At 40.1% G+C, this 10,665-nt stretch overlaps 1 pseudogene across 1 annotated transcript; it reads left to right on the plus strand.

The window, feature by feature from the left end:
• Positions 1-7,690: 7,690 nt before the first annotated feature.
• On the plus strand, positions 7,691-8,329 carry LOC104668304 (annotated as a pseudogene). Its single transcript, XR_004060039.1, has one exon. The product of XR_004060039.1 is annotated as a thymosin beta-4 pseudogene (transcript).
• The last annotated feature ends 2,336 nt before the right edge of the window (positions 8,330-10,665 follow it).

Raw genomic sequence — 10,665 nt, forward strand, 5'->3', positions numbered from 1 at the left:
TATCCATGAGCATGGTATATTCTTCCATTTGTTTGTGTCCTCTTTTATTTCACTGAGCAGTAGTTCCCCTTGAAGAGGTCCTTTACATCTCTTGTAAGTTGGATTCCTAGGTATTTTATTCTCTTTGAAGCAATTGTGAATGGAAGTTCATTCATGATTTGGCTTTCTGTTTGTCTGTGACTGGTGTATAAGACTGCTTGTGATTTTTGCACATTAATTTTGTATCCTGAGACTTTGCTGAAGTTGCTTATCAGCTTAAGGAGATTTTGGGCTGAGATTCTGGGGTTTTATAAATATACAATCATGTCATCTGCAAACAGGGACACTTCTTCTTTTTCCTAACTGAATACCCTTGATTTCTTTCTCTTGCCTGATTGCCCTAGCCAGAACTTCCAACACTATGTTGAATAGGAGTGGTGAGAGAGGGCATCCCTGTCTTGTGTCAGTTTTCAAAGGGAATTTTTCCAGTTTTTGCCCATTCAGTATGATATTGGCTGTGGGTTTGTCATAAATAGCTCTTATTATTTTGAGATACGTTCCATCAATACCGAATTTATTGAGCGTTTTTAGCATGAAGGGCTGTTGAATTTTGTCAAGGGCCTTTTCTCCATCTATTGAGATAATCATGTGGTTTTTGTCTTTGGTTCTGTTTATATGCTGGATTACATTTATTGATTTGCATATGTTGAACTAGCCTTGCATTCCAGGAATGAAGCCCACTTGATCATGGTGGATAAGCTTTTTGATGTACTGCTGGATCCGGTTTGCCAGTATTTTATTGAGGATTTTTGCATTGATGTTCACCAGGATTATTGGTCTAAGATTCTCTTTTTTTGTTGTGTTTCTGCCAGGCTTTGGTATCAGAATGATGTTGGCCTCATAAAATGAGTTAGGGAAGATTCTCTCTTTTTCTATTGATTGGAATAGTTTCAGAAGGAATGGTGCCAACTCCTCCTTGTACCTCTGGTAGAATTCAAGTGTGAATCCATCTCGTCCTGGACTTTTTTTGGTTGGTAGGCTGTTAATTATTGCCTCAATTTCAGAGCCTGATATTGGTCCATTCGGGGTTTCAGCTTCTTCCTGGTTTACTCTTGGGAGAGTACGAGTGTCCAGGAAATTATCCATTTCTTCTAGATTTTCTAGTTGATTTGTGTAGAGGTGTTTATAGTATTCTCTGATGGTAGTTTGTATTTCTGTGGGGTCGGTGGTGATATCCTCTTTATCATTTTTTATTGTATCTATTTGATTCTTCTCTCTTTTCTTCCTTATTAGTCTTGCTAGCCGTCTATCAATTTTGTTGATCAAAAAACCAAAACCTGGATTCATTGATTTTTGGAGGATTTTTTGTGTCTCTATCTCCTTCAGTTCTGCTCTGATCTTAGTTATTTCTTGCCTTCTGCTAGCTTTTGAATGTGTTTTCTCTTGCTTCTCTAGTTCTTTTAATTGTGATGTTAGAGTGTCAATTTTAGATCTTTCTTGCTTTCTCTTGTGGGCAATTATTGCTATAAATTTCCCTCTACACACTGCTTAAATGTGTCCCAGAGATTCTGATATGTTGTATCTTTGTTCTCATTGGTTTCAAAGAACATATTTATTTCTGCCTTCATTTTGTTATGTACCTAGTAGTCATTTAGGAGCAGGTTATTCAGTTTCCATGTAGTTGAGCGGTTTTGATTGAGTTTCTTAGTCCTGAGTTCTAGTTTGATTGCACTGTGGTCTGAGAGACAGTTTGTTATAATTTCTGTTCTTGTACATTTGCTGAGGAGTGCTTTACTTTCAATTATGTGGTCAATTTTGGAATAAGTGTGATGTGGTGCTGAGAAGAATGTATATTCTGATGATTTGGGGTGGAGAGTTCTGTAGATGTCTATTAGGTCTGCTTGCTGCAGAGATGAGTTCAATTCCTGGATATCCTTGTTAACTTTCTGTCTCGTTGATCTGTCTAATGTTGACAGTGGGGTGTTGAAGTCTCCCATTATTATTGTATGGGAGTCTAAGTCCCTTTGCAAGTCTCTAAGAACTTGCTTTATGAATTGGGGTGCTCCTGTATTGGGTTCATATATATTTACGATAGTTAGCGCTTCCTGTTGAATTGATCCCTTTACCATTATGTAATGGCCTTCTTTGTCTCTTTTGATCTTTGATGGCTTAAAGTCTGTTTTATCAGAGACTAGGATTGTAACTCCTGCTTTTTTTGTTCTCCATTTGCTTGGTAGATGTTCCTTCATCCCTTTATTTTGAGCCTATGTGTGTCTCTGCATGAGAGATGTGTCTCCTGAATACAGCAGACTGATGGGTCTTGACTCTTTATCCAGTTTGCCAGTCTGTGTCTTTTAATTGGAGCATTTAGTCCATTTACATTTAAGGTTAATATTGTTATGTTTGAAGTTGATCCTGTCATTATGATATTAACTGGTTATTTTGCTCAATAGTTGATGCAGTTTCTTCCTAGCCTCGATGGTCTTTACATTTTGGCATGTTTTTGCAATGGCTGGTACTGGTTGTTCCTTTCCATGCTTAGTGCTTCCTTCAGGGTCTCTTGTAAGGCAGGCCTGGTGGTGACAAAATCTCTAAGCATTTGCTTATCTGTAAAGGATTTTATTTCTCCTTCACTTATGAAACTTAGTTTGGCTGGATATGAAATTGTGGGTTGAAAATTCTTTTCCTTAAGAATGTTGAATATTGGCCTCCATTCTCTTCTTGCTTGTAGAGTTTCTGCCGAGAGATCTGCTGTCAGTCTGATGGGTTTCCCTTTGTGGGTAACTCAACCTTTCTCTCTGGCTGCCCTTAAGATTTTTTCCTTCATTTCAACTTTGGTGAATCTGGCAATTATGTGTCTTGGAGCTGCTCTTCTCGAGGAGTATCTTTGTGACATTCTCTGTATTTCCTGAATTTGAATGTTGGCCTGCCCTACTAGGTTGGGGAAGTTCTCCTGGATGATATCCTGAAGAGTGTTTTCCAACTTGGTTCCATTTTCTCCCTCACTTTCAGGCACTCCAATCAGACGTAGATTTGGTCTTTTTACATAATCCCATACTTCTTGTAGGCTTTGTTCATTTCTTTTTCTTCCTTTTTCTTTAGATTTCTCTTCTCGCTTCATTTCATTCATTTGATCCTCAATCGCTGATACTCTTTCTTCCAGTTGATCGAGTTGGTTACTGAAGCTTGTGCATTTGTCACGTATTTCTCGTGTCATGGTGTTCATCTCTGTCAGTTCGTTTATGGCCTTCTCTGCATTAATCTAGTTATCAATTCTTCCACTGTTTTTTCAAGATTTTTAGTTTCTTTGCACTGGGTACGTAATTCCTCCTTTAGCTCTGAGAAGTTTGATGGACTGAAGCCTTCTTCTCTCATCTCCTCAAAGTCATTCTCCATCCATCTTTGATCGGTTGCTGGTGATGAGCTGCGTTCCTTTGGAGGGGGAAATGAGCCCTTATTTTTTGAATTTCCAGCTTTTCTGCCTTCCTTTTTCCCCATCTTTGTGGTTTTATTTGCCCCTGGTCTTTGATAATGGTGACGTACTGATGGGGTTTTGATGTGGGTTTCCTTCCTGTTTGTTAGTTTTCCTTCTAACAGTCAGGACCCTCAGCTGTAGGTCTGTTGGAGATTGCTTGAGATCCACTGCAGACCCTGTTTGCCTGGGTATCAGCAGCAGAGGCTGCAGAAGATAGAATATTGCTGAACAGCAAGTGTACCTGCCTGATTCTTGCTTTGGAAGCTTCCTCTCAGGGGTGTACTCCACCGTGTGAGGTGCAGGATGTCGGTCTGCCCCTAGTGGGGGATGTCTCCCAATTTGGCTACTCAGGGGTCAGGGACCCACTTAAGCAGGCAGTCTGTCCGTTCTCAGATCTCAACCTCCATGTTGGGAGATCCACTGCTCTCTTCAAAGCTGTCAGAGAGAGTCGTTTGTGTCTGTAGAGGTTTCTGTTGCTTTTTTGTTTTTAATTGTTGTTGTTGTTGTTTAGCTGTGCCTTGTCCCCAGAGGTGCAGTCTCGGTAATCCACATTTCTTATTGCTCTGTTAATGAGCACTGTCACAGAATATTAAACATTTTGGCCTTTTAGGCCAAACTAAGTTGAAAAATGTCTCATGAAGAAGTGTTTCCTGGGATCTCTTCTTTTAGTTTTTGAATTCTCCACAAGAATAGAACATAATGAAAGTCCTTGATTTTCATTTTCATCATATCACCTACTCTCATCTGAGAATGTGAACTTGTTTCTCATCCCTGAAACCCAATATACTTGGAGTCATAAGACAAATATTTAGCTATTTCAGATGTGTTGCCTAGAACTATTCATGGAAGCACTTCACTAGGGTTTCCAAATACCTGAATGGTAACATTTGCTTCTAAATGTTTCTTTGAGGCCAGTTATCATTAGATTGTGGTGGCTTACTATATACGAACTGCTCAGATCTTGATAAAATGGAACCATAATTGTTTGTAAAGAACTCATAAACTTCAAAGTGGTTTTCTGTAAATAGATTTGATTACCTTTATGGGCATATTCATTTCCCTTTCCAGATTTTTGAAAACTATCGATTTGCCCATCTTTGGTGGAAAAACACCTTTTCCTTCTATCTCTCTGAGTCTTCTGGCCATGACAAATGCCATTTGCAAAAAACAGTCTAACAGCACTGGATGGGTACGATATTTATACATTACTCTCTGGATATTTTCATTGAACTTGCTTATTATTATGCCATCCTTTAGCTCAATGTGGATTGAGAAAATGGCTTTTAACTGTCTGAAAATGATATCATATTAAAATCCAATATGGAAGAGACATTCAGAAAGTTCATCACTGTTTGAAATCAACTTCTACTTTCTGGCAACTCTAGAAGGCATCTTCTTTCTTAAGATTTTGTAGATGGCAACTCTATTAAAACTCTTTCAAGGCATCTTGTAGTGATTATTTGTATCTTAATGGAATCATTTTTAATCCCTTTTATTAAGTCTAACATGATTTGGCAAACCAATGTCTCACAAGGGAACTAAGTCTACCTTGGAACTACTACATTAAGTTTAAAATAAACTATTTTTCAAGTTATCTAGAAATATAAAAATCAATACTCCTTGCCTCAAAAATCTTCCCTGGCATCAAATCTGCATTTTCTTGTAAAATGATATATTACCTGATTTTTCTGGTAAAAACTAATGAGGGCATTTGTATTTTCATCATATTTTGCAGTTTACAGAAGTATTTTTCATTTTTTTGTGCCTAGTGGCACAATTTTATGACTATGAAGCACTTAGACTCTCATCATTTTTTTTTTTTTTGGCAGAGAAATAAAACAAAACTAACAATATGATTTTTAAAATCAGGTATCTAGGATTTTGTAATTTATGTATTAAAATAATCATTTAATTTGTTCTCTTTTACGCTATTTGGCTGCAGTCATTTCTTGAAAACTTTAGATTTGCTCTTCCATGGGTTAGGATATGAACCCAGGTAAAGAAAAAAAGGTTGAGACTTCATTTATCATGGGTTTATTATTACTTTTCTGTGCATTAAGGAGATCACAAAAACACCATCCAAACAATAAGCCAAAGTGCATTGACCTGAATTTTCTAATAAAAATAAGACACAAGAAACTAGTTACATTTTGCTTATTTATTTTTGTTGAAACAAATACTGTATAATTTTTGTAATCTTTTCAAGAGACAGGGTCACACTGTGTTGCCCAGGCTGTAGTGCTAGAGTGTAGTGGCTACTCACAGGGAACAGCATTTTATGCTATAACCTTGAACTCCAGGGCTCAAGTGATCTTCCTACATCAGCATCTGGAGTAGCTGGGACTTCATTTGTGTCCTGCTGCACCTGGCTTTTGTAATTTTCCCTTAGTTGAAAAATGGTCAAACCTTAGAAAAATTTCTTAAAATTAATCAAGCATAGCTGCACTATTTTTTCTTTACCAACTCTGTAATTGATATACCTTGTCATTATTGGATTCATTTTGAGATCTTCAGAAATGGACTCCTACCATGAGGGAAATCACATGTTGATACTATCAATCTGGGTGATCCAGAGTGTTCTTGGTTGTCTTCTTAGAAGAAAGAATTCACCAAAAAGACCAATTAGTAAAGCAGGCAAAAGTTTTATTGAAGGAAGTAAAAGTGAACTCCAAGACAGGAGTGCACTGACCCTGCTGGAAACAGCCCCAGGACATTCTGCATTGTGATCTTCTGTGGTCTTCTTCTCCTTAATGAATTAATCATTTTTTTTCAGATGGGATTTCACTTTTATTGCCGAGGCTGGTGTGCAGTGGCACAATCTCAGCTCATTGCAACCTCTGCCTCCTAGGTTCAAGCAAGTCTCCTGCTTCAGCCTCCCAAGTAGCTAGTATTACAGGCATGCGCCAATACGCCTGGCTATTTTTTTTTTTATTTTAGTAGAGACCAAGCTTCACCATGTTAGCCAGGCTTGTTTTGAACTCCTGACATCAGGTGATCCACCCACGTCGGCCCCAAAAGTGCTGGGATTACAGACGTGAGCCACCGTGCCTGGCTGGTCTTGCTTCTCCTTTACTGTGCATAATGCACATGTACAGACCTAGAAATCAATACAAATCCTACCCAATAGTGATATTGCTCATTACTGCCACCCAGAAAGGTCATATAGCAGTCAAATTTGTACTCATTGCACCAGCGCAGCTCTCAGGAATTCTACTTTTGCCTTTTTCCTTCCTTATCAGGATCTAGTTAACCACATTTTGAGTTTGACCATAGAGTGAATACTGGTCATCTGAAGAGGTGTTCTGGGCTGTTCCTTCCAACATGGATACTTCCCCTCCTGCCTGCTCATATCTGACCAACTGCCTACTCTTACATTTAATCTTCAAGAAGTTGGGACCCAGAAATCTTTTGGGAAATGAGACAGGGTTCGTTCTGTAGCTACTTTCTGCTAAAAATGGGTGTTGAGGGTCTTCAGGGTCCCCGCCTTGCTTGCTATCATGGTGAGACGGTTTCATAGATTGTTGTTGTATCTCTAAAAGTTTGAACCACAGTGTCCAGTGGAGACGTGCAGGGATTTGATTGTCCTCGAGGGTAGGAAAGAAGTTGATAAACCTACTTAGCAGGTTCAAGAAGCAAGGCCCAGAAAGGAAAAGAAGGAAGGTAGAGGCCAGGGGTCCCAGGAAGGGCAGGAATCATGAGAGTCAGAACCAGGAGAGCCAACACTCAGTAGTCCTTTCCCAAAGATGAGAGGCCTGGTTTATGACACCTCGAATGTGCTCCTGAGTCTGCCCTGGTGTCTTAACCCAGATTGACACTTTTCTTCAAGCACAGACAAATTCCTCCCTGAACTTCGGCCAGCATGTCAAGAACTCAGCCACTTTTGAGAACTAAAGCTGCGAGAGACTTGACTTGCCACTGCAGCTCTGTTACAGTTCAAGCAGTGGTTTCTATCTCTTGAGTCAATTCTAGAGACAGGCTGTGGTAGGTTGAGGAATCTGTGCCAATGCTGGCTATTCCTATCGTGGCACTTGTGGTGATGCCAAGCCTGATGAGAAAGGGAATTAATTGAATTGTTTGGTGGGGTCCCAGTGTGAGGTTATAAATAAGGGTAAGGGCCGAGAAGCATCACTGGTCACAATGGGGATGTTAGGAGTGAGATAAGCCAGAGAGCATGCTCCAGTCCAGTATGCAGGGAGACAGAGGTGGGCCTGTGTCCCACATAGAAAATAAAGTTATGGAACTCGGTGGTGGCCACTGCGCAGACCAGACTTCGCTCGTTTTCGTGCGCCTCGCTCCGCTTTTCCTTCGCAACCATGTCTGACAAACCCGATATGGCTGAGATCGAGAAATTCGATAAGTCGAAACTGAAGAAGACAGAGACGCAAGAGAAAAATCCACTGCCTTCCAAAGAAATGATTGAACAGGAGAAGCAAGCAGGCGAATCGTAATGAGGCGTGCGCCGCCAATATGCACTGTACATTCCACAAGCATTGCCTTCTTATTTTACTTCTTTTCGCTGTTTAACTTTGTAAGATGCAAAGAGGTTGGATCAAGTTTAAATGACTGTGCTGCCCCTTTCACATCAAAGAACTACTGACAACGAAGGCCGCGCCTGCCTCTCCCATCTGTCTATCTGGCTGGCAGGGAAGGAAAGAACTTACATGTTGGTGAAGGAAGAAGTGGGGTGGAAGAAGTGGGGGTGGGACGACAGTGAAATCTAGAGTAAAACCAAGCTGGCCCAAGGTGTCCTGCAGGCTGTAATGCAGTTTAATCAGAGTGCCATTTTTTTTTTTTGTTCAAATGATTTTAATTATCGGAATGCACAATTTTTTTAATATGCAAATAAAAAGTTTAAAAACTTAAAAAAAAAAAAAAGAAAATAAAGTTATGTCATAGGTAGACAAGGATGGATACTGAAGGAGGCAGGTAAATTCCAAACATTGACCAATATCCTTGTTGGCTACCTGAGACGTGATATTCTGTCACTAAAGATTCAGCTGCCAGAGGAGCCAGACATAGGTTACTAATTTGAATAGAAGGATGGCTCTTCTTTCCCAGAGGATCATGTGTCCACTAATGTCAAGGAGAAAAACCTCACAAAGGGAGTTAAAGATTTTAAATTTTTGCATGACCCAATACTGGCTTGGTCGGGTAAAGAACCTTACTTGGAATTTGGAGTTTTAAGTTTTTAGAGATAAAAAGTATGAGAGGTATTAACAATGGTGATGGTTGTGTTGAAGTGTTCAGGGTTAAGAGAACCCACAAAAGTTCCAGAATCTCTGGTAATAGTGATGCCTAGTGGTGCCTGGCTGATGAGGGTAATGGGGGAGAATAAGGGGCCTAAAACAGTGCAAGTGGACTTAAACCAGGCTTGAATGTCCACTTTAGCTTGTATTAGGTACCATATAACATCTCTTGGAAGGTTTTGTACACAGGGGTCCCAATGATAGGTGAATCTAAATTGGGCTTGAATAGTTGCCTATGCTTGTATCATGGCTGGGGAGCCTGTTCCTGCCCTGGATGGAAAGAATTCATTTATAACTTTAGGATGAGGCACAGGAAGATTTGGTGAACTTTAGTAGTTGTTGAGCTGCTCGTAGAGTCTTTTGTTGTGGTTGTGGCCTGCTGGGGCCTATGAGGGTGATTTTAGCTAGAAGCATTAGTGAGCATAGAGCACTGGGTTGCATGTTCCCAAAGAGAACAGATTAAAGTCAAATCAGGATGTCTCTTGATTATGGAAACAGAAGCTGTTAACTCAGTGAGTATTAGAGAGAATGCCACCCAGATTATGACTTTGAGATTTAAATCCAGGTAGTACAGAACAGACCTTTTTTTGGAGGGGGTGTTAATTCACAGTAGCAAAGACATATTAGTAAACCTGCACGGAGTATTATGACTCATGGTATAACAGGTCAAAGCATTACTAATTTACTTATGTTTATTCTTTTGGCTTTACTTGAAGAGGAGTTTGAGACCCTGGAGGGGACAAGTGGTCCAGGTGTCCAATGGCACCTCTAGGACTTCCTCTGCCCGAGATGCATCCTATAGCTTTACCTTGGAATAGTGGATCCACCTGGTGATCCTTGGCACCATAACTGTGATAGAAGTGTAGAGTAAAACAGTGTAAGGACCTCTCCAAATAAGACTCAGTTGAGAGTTTGGAGTTCCATCCTTCCAAGTCTTGATGAGAACTTGAGTACGGGTGGGTTTAAAATTTGGTCAGAGTTTTCAGGGTGTGAAAGTATATTTTGGCCAAGTTTTTGAGCCACCAGCTGAAACTGGGATAGGGAATTAACATAATTAGAATTGGTAAGGTAAGTATCCAATAGGAAAGTGAAGAAAGGGTCTTCCACAAAATAACTCAAAATAACTGAGTTGTAAGTTAGAGATGGGTATGTTTCTCACCCTTAGTAGAGCAATAGGTAGTTGCTTTGGTTATGGCTTTGAAGTTTCCTGGCATAATTTTTCCAAGGTTTACTTGAGAGATTTGTTAATTCTGTCAACCATTCTGCAGTGCTGTGGGTGCCAGGAGGAATTTAGAAAGTGACTGATTCCCAAGGCCTGGGAAACAAGTTGACTAACCTGTGAAGTGAAGGATGTACTATAATAACTTTGCAGCAACCTGGGGATGCCAAACCAGGGATGACCTCCTTGAGGAGGGCCTATACTACCCCCATTGCCTTTTCCATTCATAAGGAGTAAGCTTATATCCAACCTGTAAATATGTCTACAAAGACCAGAAGATATTTATATCCCTGACAGGCAAGAAGTCGGGTGAAGTCAAACGGCCAGTCCTTCCCAGGATAAGTGCCCCTCCATTGGACTGGCTGGAAAAGAAAAACAGGTTTGATTCCTTGTTTAATGTGCAAAATGTTTAATGTGCAAAGGACACAGGCCCTACAAACTTGTTCTATAGTCTTGGAAATATTTTTTTTTCCCAAAAGAGCCATTCGCACATTATTGAAAGCTGTTTTTTGCAAAAGTGGCAAGAGTCACGCAAAGCATAGCTAGCTGTCCATTGAACATTTTAAGGCAGATGTAGAACTTCTCCCAGTTGATACCAGCTTCCAGAGCCTCATGTTCCAGTGCCCATTCCTATTCCTCTGGTGAGAACAAGGAGCTGGTGGCTTTGTATCCTCAGTGGGAGGATTAAAGGAAGCTGAGGATGCTCTGCTGGGAAATTTCCTAAGACATTTATGGGAGAATTATCT

Source organism: Rhinopithecus roxellana, chromosome 11 (assembly GCF_007565055.1).
Source record: "Rhinopithecus roxellana isolate Shanxi Qingling chromosome 11, ASM756505v1, whole genome shotgun sequence".
Classification (NCBI taxonomy): domain Eukaryota; kingdom Metazoa; phylum Chordata; class Mammalia; order Primates; family Cercopithecidae; genus Rhinopithecus; species Rhinopithecus roxellana.